Source organism: Vigna unguiculata, chromosome 4 (assembly GCF_004118075.2).
Source record: "Vigna unguiculata cultivar IT97K-499-35 chromosome 4, ASM411807v1, whole genome shotgun sequence".
NCBI lineage: Eukaryota > Viridiplantae > Streptophyta > Magnoliopsida > Fabales > Fabaceae > Vigna > Vigna unguiculata.
Window position 1 is genome coordinate 37,050,962 of NC_040282.1, and position 11,941 is coordinate 37,062,902.

Genomic DNA, 11,941 nt, shown 5'->3' on the forward strand with positions numbered 1-11,941 from the left:
GAGACACAGGAAGAAAGAATAAAATATGTGACCACCAGAATCATAAAATTGTATAATAAAAAATAAATATTAATTATTTTAATTATTATTAAAATCAAATATATTAAATTTGTAAAAAGAAAATCAAACAATAGTTATTAAAAAACAGCTACAAAACTTAAAAAGTAAAATAATCAATAAAATAATTTATACTAATCAGTATTAAGGTAGTAAGATGTATACACAAAAAGTAATTACCGAGCCGTTAAAATAAGCATTTTGTTGGAAAACAAAAATTGCTCCTTGTTAAAATTGAACAAAAAAAAATGTGTAACAATGTAAAAACACGAAAACAAAATTTGTAATATTGTGAAGATAGGAGAATAAAATGGTTGAAGTAGATTTATATAGGAAAATGGTACGGTGACTACCCAATTTGACTATCCAAGTTACTACCTTAAGTGAAATATAATATTTCATTTTATTTTAATTGAAACAAATGGAGTGGCACGTGAGTGATGGAAATCTGAAATTAAGTTACCCTTTCACGTGTTGCCGTCAATTAACAGCCATCTCGTGAAATTGAAAAAAGAGAGAAAAAGTGAAACTGCAGAAACTTCGCAAGCAGTGTTTCGGCTTCCATACCAACGGTTTTCTTCTCCACCGCTCCACTGCACCTCTGAACTGCCACACCCCTTCAAAGTCCACCGCACAGGCACGAAGTCCACTGTCCGTTTCGAAAATCCACCAGCACGACAAAGTCCACCGTGCATGCGAAGTCCCCCGTCCCTGCGAGGTCCCCCGTCCGTGCGCAGTCCACCGTTTTGGTGGTCTCCTTCAAAAATCCACCGCCCCGAAACACGGAAAGGTAACTTCTTTGTGTTGTTGTGTGTATGGTAAGTGTTTAGGGTTTTTCAGTGAAATGGGGTTTTTAACATCACAGTGTTCTCCATTTGCAGGGTATTCTTCCATTTGGTTCAAGGTATGATTTTTTTTGTTTTCCCCAAACCATTGACGTCGTGGTTGTATCGTTTTGGTGTGGCATTGAAAAATGTATGTCTAATAATGGTGGATTTTATCAAAAATGTCTCTCTAATATCATTGTTTACTTACTTTTTTAAGATTTGCATGATAATCATTGTGTTGAATCTAGGTTTTGATTGGTAGTGTGTTATTTAATTGTAATATTGACTGGATGATTTGTTATGAATTTTGATCAGTGCATTTGTGTTGAGAAGTATTTTACTTTTGGACTTAGCATCCTTATCCTAATACCTTCATAATTCATGCAGTTCACGAATCTATAATAGAATAAATAGTAGGGGCTGTGACTAGCAAGTAATTTACTCATTTTTTGTTGTTCTAAGCCTTAGACCATTGTCAGTGATAGGAAATCATACCAATTCATGAATCATCAGAGAATTGAAATCCATATGTATGCCATCACTTAATATATGTAGTTTTGAATGAAAAAGAAAATACTGATTTTAATTCTCCCAAATAGAACTAGTTTAAAACTATTATTTATTCATTCATAATGAAGTACCTTGTACTTAATCTAATTTAGTCATTCATAATGCAATAGCTTTTATAAAGAAGATAATCTAATTTTAACTTTGATACAAAATCTCAATTATTAGTGTTGTATAAGTATACCGTTGTAATGTTTGTGGGTTTTCACTTTAGATTATAAGTTTTTGATCCCATGAATTTACTTGAATGAATTCAGTAGTATGGATATTATTGATAATTAAAAGTATTATGTAACATTTTTTCGTGCTTACTTATTTATTTTGGTCTTAGTTATTACAATTGATTAATAGTTGAATTAGTTATATGGCAGGGAAAAGGGAAGTGAAATCTTCTCCGCATTCATGGAATAAGGGTAAGAAGACCAAGATGGAGAAGGATGCCTATGTCAATTTTCACCCCTTAGGACCATTTAAATGAAATTATGTTTACTAATTGTTCAACTAAATTGTACTATCATGTATTATAGGTGAGGATCTTGCATCGTTGTGATACGAAATACATTGTTGAAGTAAACAATGTAGTCAAAGCAACCCACCGTACGCGGATTGAAGGAACACCATTTAAATGGTGTTTGTCTCTGGACAAGGTGTTGGAAATAAATTGCCCTTTGATTAGGGAAGTTTTGAATCGGTGGGTTGTAGATGGGGAATTCATTCGTGTTGGCCCGCACTTAGTTCGCTTATCAATATATGATAGTGAAGTTAGTGGGTTAGTAGGTTCACTTTTTGAGAACAAACATATTTCGGTCCGAGATATAAGTAACAAGATTAAGAACTATGTTAGTAGTGATGATGATGATGATGTACAAAGTGTTTGTAGGTTGTACTTGTTACTTTGTTTCTCTATCTTTTATTTTCCTAGGACTTCTAGGACCGTGAACACTATGCCTTTCAAAATCTTATTATAAAATACAATATGCTGTATTCACTTCAATATTATTTTACAAACCAAAATATGTATCCTAAACAAAACAGTTGAATATCAGTAACAAGTCTTCACTAACAATTTCAACAAAGTTGTATGAAATAGAATTGTTTCACAACTACCATATGTAAATGTGAATTTAACATAATCCAAGCTGAACTCTTAATAACACAAATCAACAGTCATCTAAATCAAGTATTGACTGCGTTTCCTCCTGCTATATGTTGCAAAAGAAGTTCTTAATGAAATACTCTTGAAACATTTCCTTTGATCATCCATGCGTCTTACATACATATTGCTTTGTTGTATTTCCTTGCCATCCTGATGTAGACCATCTTCTTCTTTGCCATGTTGATCCGTCGATGTCTCAACAAAATTACCTTCATCAATATCCCCAGATTTATGTTGAGCAATCTCACTGAATTTTTCTTCACCTATGTCAGCAACACTAGATTCATCCCATTGATAATAATTATCTTCAACCTTATCATGGCCTTGTTTCTTCCTGTCACTCATATTTGCTTTCAACTCATAAAGTTCTTTTTGAATTTCACCCAACATTTGTTCTTGACGTTCTACAACTTCCATTAGCTCATCTTTTCTGACACCCTTACTTCCACGTCCAAATTCCTCAAAACCTTCTTTCACAAAGGTATTGCTGAGCTCTTCTGCAGAGGCAGCAACATCTAAAACAACCTGCAAGAAATTCAAAAAAACTCTCAACAAGTACTAATCACATAATTAAGAAAAGCTTAATATTAATCATGTCAAACAGCCTACCATGTTTCTATGCACACTCCTTTTAATTACATAGTCCCATACTTTCACTTCCATCCAATGCAAGATTCTAGGGAATTGGTGGTTGGACGCCGTTCCTTTGAGTTAGACATCAGAAAATGGTCGAACGACCATAACTAGAACATTTTAAAGGAAAATTAGTCACAACTCTTCACCACTTACTTTTATCTCATGAAATGTAAAATCAACCAAATTAAAGATACGGTACTTGTAACAAGTAAACACATCCCATAACATGGAAGTTTTTTGAACCTGGTTTGTCTCTCATCAACATTTTAGCTTCACAAATGCTTCCAACCAAATACTCATACACCACACCACCCCAATTATATTTCCCAATACTACAAACGTCATCAACAATGTTGAACAAAATAGAAAAGACTCTGCCACTACGATTGGCCAACAAAAACTCAGAAATTCCTAACAAAAGATAAAACTTACAAAAATCATTAACTTCTAGATGTTTACTATGTTTTAATAGGTAGTCATATACCATTTCAACATCAACAACTTTTTTAGGTCCATATAACTTCTTGCAATGACTATCTAGGCCTTCTCGGGTTAAATCAATGTTCTGACCAACTACCCTCAAACCAAGACCAACACATACGTCTAATAAGCTAAAAGCAACAACTTTTGTATCCATGTCAAACCCCCCCAGCCTTTCAATCCACCGACTAATTAACAGACTCAACAGAATCCTAGATATCTTCACAGACTCTTTCAACTCAACCAACCATGCAAATGGTGTTGCCTCAATAAATGACTTTTGATCGTTTGTTAACTTCTTATTCAAACTACCAATAAATTTGGTTCGGCATGAATGCCTAAAACAAATATGGATCAACACAAAAAATAAAGTTATAGCAATTTTAATCAAACACACATTCAAAATAAAATGAATTAAAAACATATCATACCTTCCGGTCAACACTAAAATCGCTTCCTTCACTAACTTCACTCATAATTCTCACCTGAAAACATATATGAGGTCACCATAAATTCATAACAAATCATCCAGTCAATATTACAATTAAATAACACACTACCAATCAAAACCTAGATTTAACACAATGATTATCATGCAAATCTTAAAAAAGTAAGTAAACAGTGATATTAGAGAGACATTTTTGATAAAATCCACCATTATTAGACATACATTTTTCAATGCCACACCAAAACGATACAACCACGACGTCAATGGTTTGGGGAAAACAAAAAAAATCATACCTTGAACCAAATGGAAGAATACCCTGCAAATGGAGAGCACTGCGATGTTAAAAACCCCCCTTTCACTGGAAAACCCTAAACACTTACCATACACACAACAGCACAAAGAAGTTACCTTTCTGTGTTTCGGGGCTGTGGATTTTTGAAGGAGACCACCAAAACGGTGGACTGCGCACGGACGGGGGACCTCGCAGAGACGGGGGACTTCGCAGGCACGGTGGTCTTCGCAAGGACAATGGACTTCGTCGTGCTGATGGATTTTCGAAACGGACAATGGACTTCGTGCCTGCGCGGTGGACTTCAAAGGGGTGTGGCAGTTCAGAGGTGCGGTGGAGAAGAAAACTGTTGGTATGGAAGCTGAAACATTGCCTGCGAAGTTTCTGCAGTTTCACTTTTTCCCTCTTTTTTCAATTTCACGGGATGGCTGTTAATTGACGGCAACACGTGAAAGGGTAACTTAATTTCAGATTTCCATCACTCACGTGCCACTCCATTTGTTTCAATTAAAAAAAATGAAATATTATATTCCATGTAAGGTAGTAACTTGGGTAGTCAAATTGGATAGTCACGGTACCATTTTCCATTTATATATATATATATATATATATATATATATATATATATATAATCATTTTCTTACTTTTCAATTAAAATTGTTACAAAAAATCGCAAAAAAAAGTTGATTTTTATAAATTTTATAAAAAAATTGTAAGAAAAATTTCATTAAATATAAAAAATTCTGATTCTAGTAGTGTTTTATCATATTATAATACTTTATCATGATACATTATGATAAAATAATTAAAAATAATTAACTTACTCTGTAGAAATAGTTAAATTTAAATAAATAATAAAATGTAAGATAATTATTATAATTTTAAAAATAAATAAATTTAAATTAACAATTACCTAAAGAGTAAAAGTAATGATATACTATTTTAGTTTAAAGCAAATTATCAACATTTTTAAATCATATATATAACCCTATAGATTGTATAAATTCGAAGACTTAAAAGTACTTAAAAGTAGGTGAAATGATAACTTTGATCGAATGATTGCCTAAAGTTCATTAAGAATAATTCGTTGGCTTTTTGTCTTCAAAGAAGTGAATATTGAGGTCATAAATTAAAATAAAGGATAAAAGTAAAATTTAGAGATAATAATTTAATAGAAATGTAATTAATTTATTAGAAATATATTTATAGTTTGAACATTTTATTATTAAAATATTATAGTATTTTAAAAAAATCATCATTGCTCATTTATGGGTTGAATAAATTTTTTAAAAAAAAGTATTCGTGAAATTTTTGAAGACATTTGGTTGTAGAATTTTGGATGAATGTCAACTAGTTAAAAAAATGATTGAAAATATTTTTACAAATAGCTTATGAAAAGTGATAAAAGTTAGTAGTATAATTTTAAGTTGCTATGACCATACTTCTTGTATTATACACATTAATTTTTCTTTAATTATACAAAGCAAAATATATTTTGATATGATATTTCACTAAAATAATGTTACTTTGTCTCTTAGAAGAAAAAAATTGGCAATTTCATCATTACTATTTAATATACATAGGTGTTTGTTAAAACAAATATTTTATCGATTCACTTAATTCTAAGTAAATTATATGTTTTTTGACCTTACATTAACAAAAAAAATTCAATTGATAAGGACAAACTCATACATACGGTACAACATTTGCCAACAATGATGACATTTCCTTAGTGACATTTATTAAAAATGTTAATATATATATATATATATATATATATATATATATATATATATATATATATTAAAAGTGTTACTATAAAGAATATTAATAATAATATTGTAACATTTTTAAAAATATCATCATAGATTATTACATTTGTTTCCACTTTTAGTAAAATATTTTTTATTAATTATTAAAAATGTTATTATAGACTAATATTTTAAATTATAGGACCATTTCTTAAATATATTTTATTGTAAACAAATATTAATATAAATTATATTAATATTATATGATAATATTTTAAAATAAATGTTACTATTAATAAAAATAATTTATTATATTATTATTTCAAGAAAATTTTATTAAACATTAAATACTAATATTTGTAAAAAAACATATTAATAACATTATTCATAAACATTATGTATTATTAAAATTTTTAAAAAAACGTCGTATTAATATTATTTATAGACTTATTTTTATAAAATGTATTATTAATATTATTAAAGACTAATATCTTTTCTCATTATTTTTCCATAAATTAAATTGGCACGCTTAAGTTCTATCTTTCAATGCATTGATGATGATTTTTTTACTGTCCACTTTTAATTACATGTAAATTTTGAAAAGAAAAAAGAAATCAGTAATGAAAAAAAGAAATAAAACGTATTCTATTATCCTTATTTATGATGCACCGATACTTCAACTTGGATCTTATGTATGTGTCTGACACCTATCGTGACTTTAGGATACTTGAAGGATATTTATCAATGAAGTATTTAATTTATAAAGCCGTAGTACACTACAATAAAATCTTTGAGTAATGACCAATTTTAGTAACACAAAATTATTAGTCACTAAATAGTGATCAAATTGACAACTAAAATAGTTCCAAAAAATTATATTTGGTCTCTAAATTGATAATTAAAATAGTTTCAATTATGAATTGGTTTTAAAATTGGTCACTAACATAAATTACCAAGTTTTGGCTACCAAAATAATTGGTCTCTAATTCGAAAATTTGGATTCAAACACTAACAATCATATATTTACTATGTTTGTAAGAATTATTACACACTTTTCAATATTCATATATCACATATTGTATCCTATTATTTTGATAATAAATGTATCGACATATTGGATACGTGTCGTATCCGATACACGTATCGTATCTATGTATCATAGATCTTTATAAACAAAATCTTCTAAACTCATGAATAGAACTCTACCCACAACACACGGTCTTCTTAGAAACACATGACAAGTTTATCAGTGCTCCACTTTAAGTTCCAGAAGCTCCCATTTGAATTTCAAAAGGTGCCATAACCTTATTTTGTTTTTGGTTTCTCTTCGTCTTTATTTAAACATTTTGCATTTTCAGATGGTGATTTTGTTAGGTCTATAGAGGTCTGCACTCGTTTGAGTCAGTTTTAACAATCGACTCTGATACCACTTGTTAGGTTTACAGAGAGAATTTCACTGGGGATATAATACCAACGAAACCTGAGCTCAACTACATAAGACATTAACATCACTCTCAATCCAAAACTTTAAGATAACGAGTTTATGGATCTTTATCCTAGTATAGTGGTCCACTTTCTCATATCTAGCTAATGTGAAACTTATAATTATACTTGGTAGTGGTGAGTTTGACACCGAAACAAATAGGTTTACCAAGTTAATACACAGTGTACACCGAGAAGTATACTCTCGTTGCACAAATTTCTCCAAGTTCTAAATTGTTGTTCAATCGCTACATATTAAGAATCTCCATGGATGAAACAATGTGTCATTTGAAACACGAAAAATTTCACAAGAAGTGTAAGTTTAATAAGTCTTTTAATAAATGATAGTAATGGTTTGGTTAAAAATATTTATGTATTTGTTATACCAATTTATCAATATTAGTTATCTTTATTCAGTTGTTAGATAGTACATATACGTTTTTACATGGAAATTGTGAGTTGAAGAATAGCGGTTTGATTAAGGTGTGAATGTTTTTTATTAGATACAACAAATTGTCATAGGATTCTATTTCAAATGATATTTTACAAAATAATTTGATTTTGAGTATACAAGAAGGAAAAAGAATGAGATTTAAAGTCACTTATATGAGTTTCTTCATATTTCATTTTTACATTATGATAAACATATTGTCTTTTTCGGCCGTGAAAAATAACTAGATTGTATTATAATAATTGACTTTTATCTTACATGGTTGGTTGTTTTGAAAATAACAATTTTAGTTGTAAGTATATGTAATCTCATGGAGGAGTCAAGAATAATCTTAGGACTTCTTTAGTTGTGGTCATAAAAGTCATTGCCAAGAAAGTCAATTATATGGAATGTGGTAGACAAATTTTATTAAAATCCGGATGATTTGATGTTTTATCTATTTGTGTATGATAATAACAGTTAATACTAAGAAAATGATCAGAACATATCATTAGAGATTATTAGTTTTTTTCCTCCTTTTCTACATCTAAATTATTATCAAGTTTGAAGAATAAGTGCGTGTATTTGTTTCATTTGAGATAATTTTTCAAAAACATGGTATACTATTTGTTTTTTACTTCTACTCTGCTTTGGCATTATCATTAAGTAACAATGGTTCAAAAAACGTATTCTGGTTTACTAACATTAATGAAGATAATTGACCAACCCATTCTCATCATTTTCTTCAATTATTTGTAGTAAGAACTAAAAATAATAAAAATAACGGGAAAATATACACAAATAGTTGTAGAGGTTAAAAATAATTGATTTATAAAAACTATAATATTTTTTTTTTTACGAAAACAAAAATCAATTGGTCACAATAAATGTTGGTGTGCGATATTCCTATATTTTTATATTGTTGTTTCATTAAAAAGGAATATCAATATTTTTTTTTTAATAACAATTTGAAAATGTCCCTCTGTTTTAAAAAAATGTTAATAAAAGTTCGTAGTAACGTTTTTATAATGTTACTTGTTTATAACAAAATTAGTTTTAAAAAGGTTTAGTAATATTTCTATAAATATCTCAATTGATATGTAAAAATGTAACATGTGATATAATGTTACTAATTATATTAGTAATATTTTTTTATAATTTATTAACATTTTTTACTTTTTACTACAAATCAAATAAATAGTAGTGATATTTGTCCGATGTCTTCAACCTTCAAAGTTACAGTAGGAATATTCATTTTATTGTTTTATTACTGGGTTAAAATGAAAGATATTTTATTTTCTTTAATAATTCATCTAATTAAAGCTTTATGAGCTCTTCAAGTGACACGTTATTAAAACATTTACATATTCTTAAACTGATCATATGAGATTTTCATTGATTACAAAACTTCTCAATATTTTATCAATAGGATCATATTTTTCATGATGTTTGTCTAAGGAGTAAACCACATTCAATATGGTTTGTAAACCTAACTTGTATAATATCACTTTGTTCCATATTAAACAATTCATATTGATTTGTGAGTAAACTAAGTCTATTATGACGGGTAAATAAACCAAGTTCTTGAATAATTCATATTAAAAATATTTTTGAAGCCTTTCATAAGATGGTCTGGGTATATGATCATCTATTAATTGAAAAAAATGCTCTTAAAACATTTTTTTTGCAAACAATTTTGTAAGAGAACCAGAGTTAGTACAAACATAAGGGAAACTTTGAGATATGAATAAACTTATTGATAGTTTCTTTTAAGACGTTTTGACAAATTGATAATTCAAATTGAATTTAAGTCTTTTTGTGAAACTTTATCCTAAATAAAGTGTCTTATCACATAACTCATTAATGAACGCTGATTAGAAGTCCTTTGAAAGAAAAAAAAATAATAATTGAACTATATACTTCACTTTTTTTAAGTAAATTTTACAGTTAATTTCTTACAAAAACACCTTTTATATATATATATATATATATATATATATATATATATATATAAATTTATTAAATTAAATATTATTAATTAATATAAAATTATATAATATACACATTGTGTAACATCCCATTTAATAGTTTTCAACTCCTAAATAAAATATCATATCATGATAGGATATGATAGGACAAAACATAAAGCAGGAATAAGTCAAGATAGTGTATTAGTACAGTCATCCACATAACCGTAGGAAATACCAACTACACGTACATCATATTCTAAGAAAAAGCTAACAAAAATTCCATGAGCAAAACGCAAACAGGGACTACTATCGAAGTCCCATTCTACTGTCTACTCCTATCCAAGAGGGGAATATCTTCACCTGCATCTTTATTTGCTCACATCACAATGATCATTGCAAGAAAAGAACCAGACACAGGACACACAGAGAAAATGAAAGGGTAAGCTAATCTCATTAAAAGAAACATGTAGCTCAATTATAAATACCATGCAATTTTTCTCATTTTCACCATAATCACTTAAACCACCACAACACAACACATATATATGACTCTAGACTCAATATCCGGATTATGTAAGCGACATTGGACCTCTTGGTGGCACGCACCTGTGATGGTTCCTAAACTCTACAGAGTTTGGCCTCAAGGGGTTATCACCCAACCACTCATAGGGTAAGTTCCCTTCTCATCTAAGACTTGATCAATTCCAAAGACTAGGACCTCCTGCTACTCCTCACGACATAATCCATTATGCTCTATCTGAGCTTGAATGATTATTGGAGTTTCAGGATACCTCCAATAATGAGTCCTTATGACCTTACATTCACTAAAAACATTCTCCTTCTAGGATTTTCCTTGAAATTCTAGTTCAACCGCACCTTCTCATAATCAAATTCATACATTTCTGCCACACACACATTGCCAAAATCACCAGTCCAAACATATCATTATCAAAGCCACACTTTAACATTTCAGTTATAATTTCATCTAGCATAAACAGAAAATAATCACTTAGCTGCAGTAGTTATCACTCAAGCTAGAAGGTTTCGCCCAGACAAAAGGGTTCTCTCGCTTAGGCGGATCATTCTCGCCTAAGCAAGACTCGAAACAGCGAACAACCCAAACTCTGAGTGAATTCTCACTTAGGCTAAGTTGTCTCACTTAGACGAAATTGTCTCTTGCTCAAGCAAAACTTGCTCGCCTAGCTGACAATTCGCGCAATAACAGGGATGAGTTTCTGATGTTTTTGCTCAGGCCAAAGTTGCTCGCCTAGGCGAAAACACCACATTCCCAATCTGTTCTCACATGGAGAAGCATATAATTATGCACAATTTCAATCACACACTCAAATTCACAATTCAAGCACCTATTCAACACCCAATCATGCAATTAAAAGAACTAGAAATGATTCTCGTACGAAATTCAAGAAAACAATATATCTTCCCTTACCTCTAGACAACACTGGATTGCAGAGAAGAAAAACCCATAACAGAAAGAGTTTCACAACCGCATAACACCTAATGAATTGGAATACAGAACCACATAGAAGGATGAGATCCTAGATTTATCTCAGAAAGGGACAAAATTCCAGAAATTGGGAATTAATGGGAATTGGAAACTGGAACTGACTTACACGAAGGGGAGGATGCTCAGCTTGGAGGGAGGATCCTGCATTGGCTTTAAGCTTGCTTGCTGCCACAAGACAAGAAAGGGGCAGTTTAGACGATGGGCAGAGCTTAAGATTTTGGAGAAGTGGAGGAAGCATAGAGAAATATGAGAAAAGGAAGATGACTTAGGTGAGACTGTTTTGTATACTTCAGAAAAGAGTTAAAGGAAAAAAGAGTCTCATA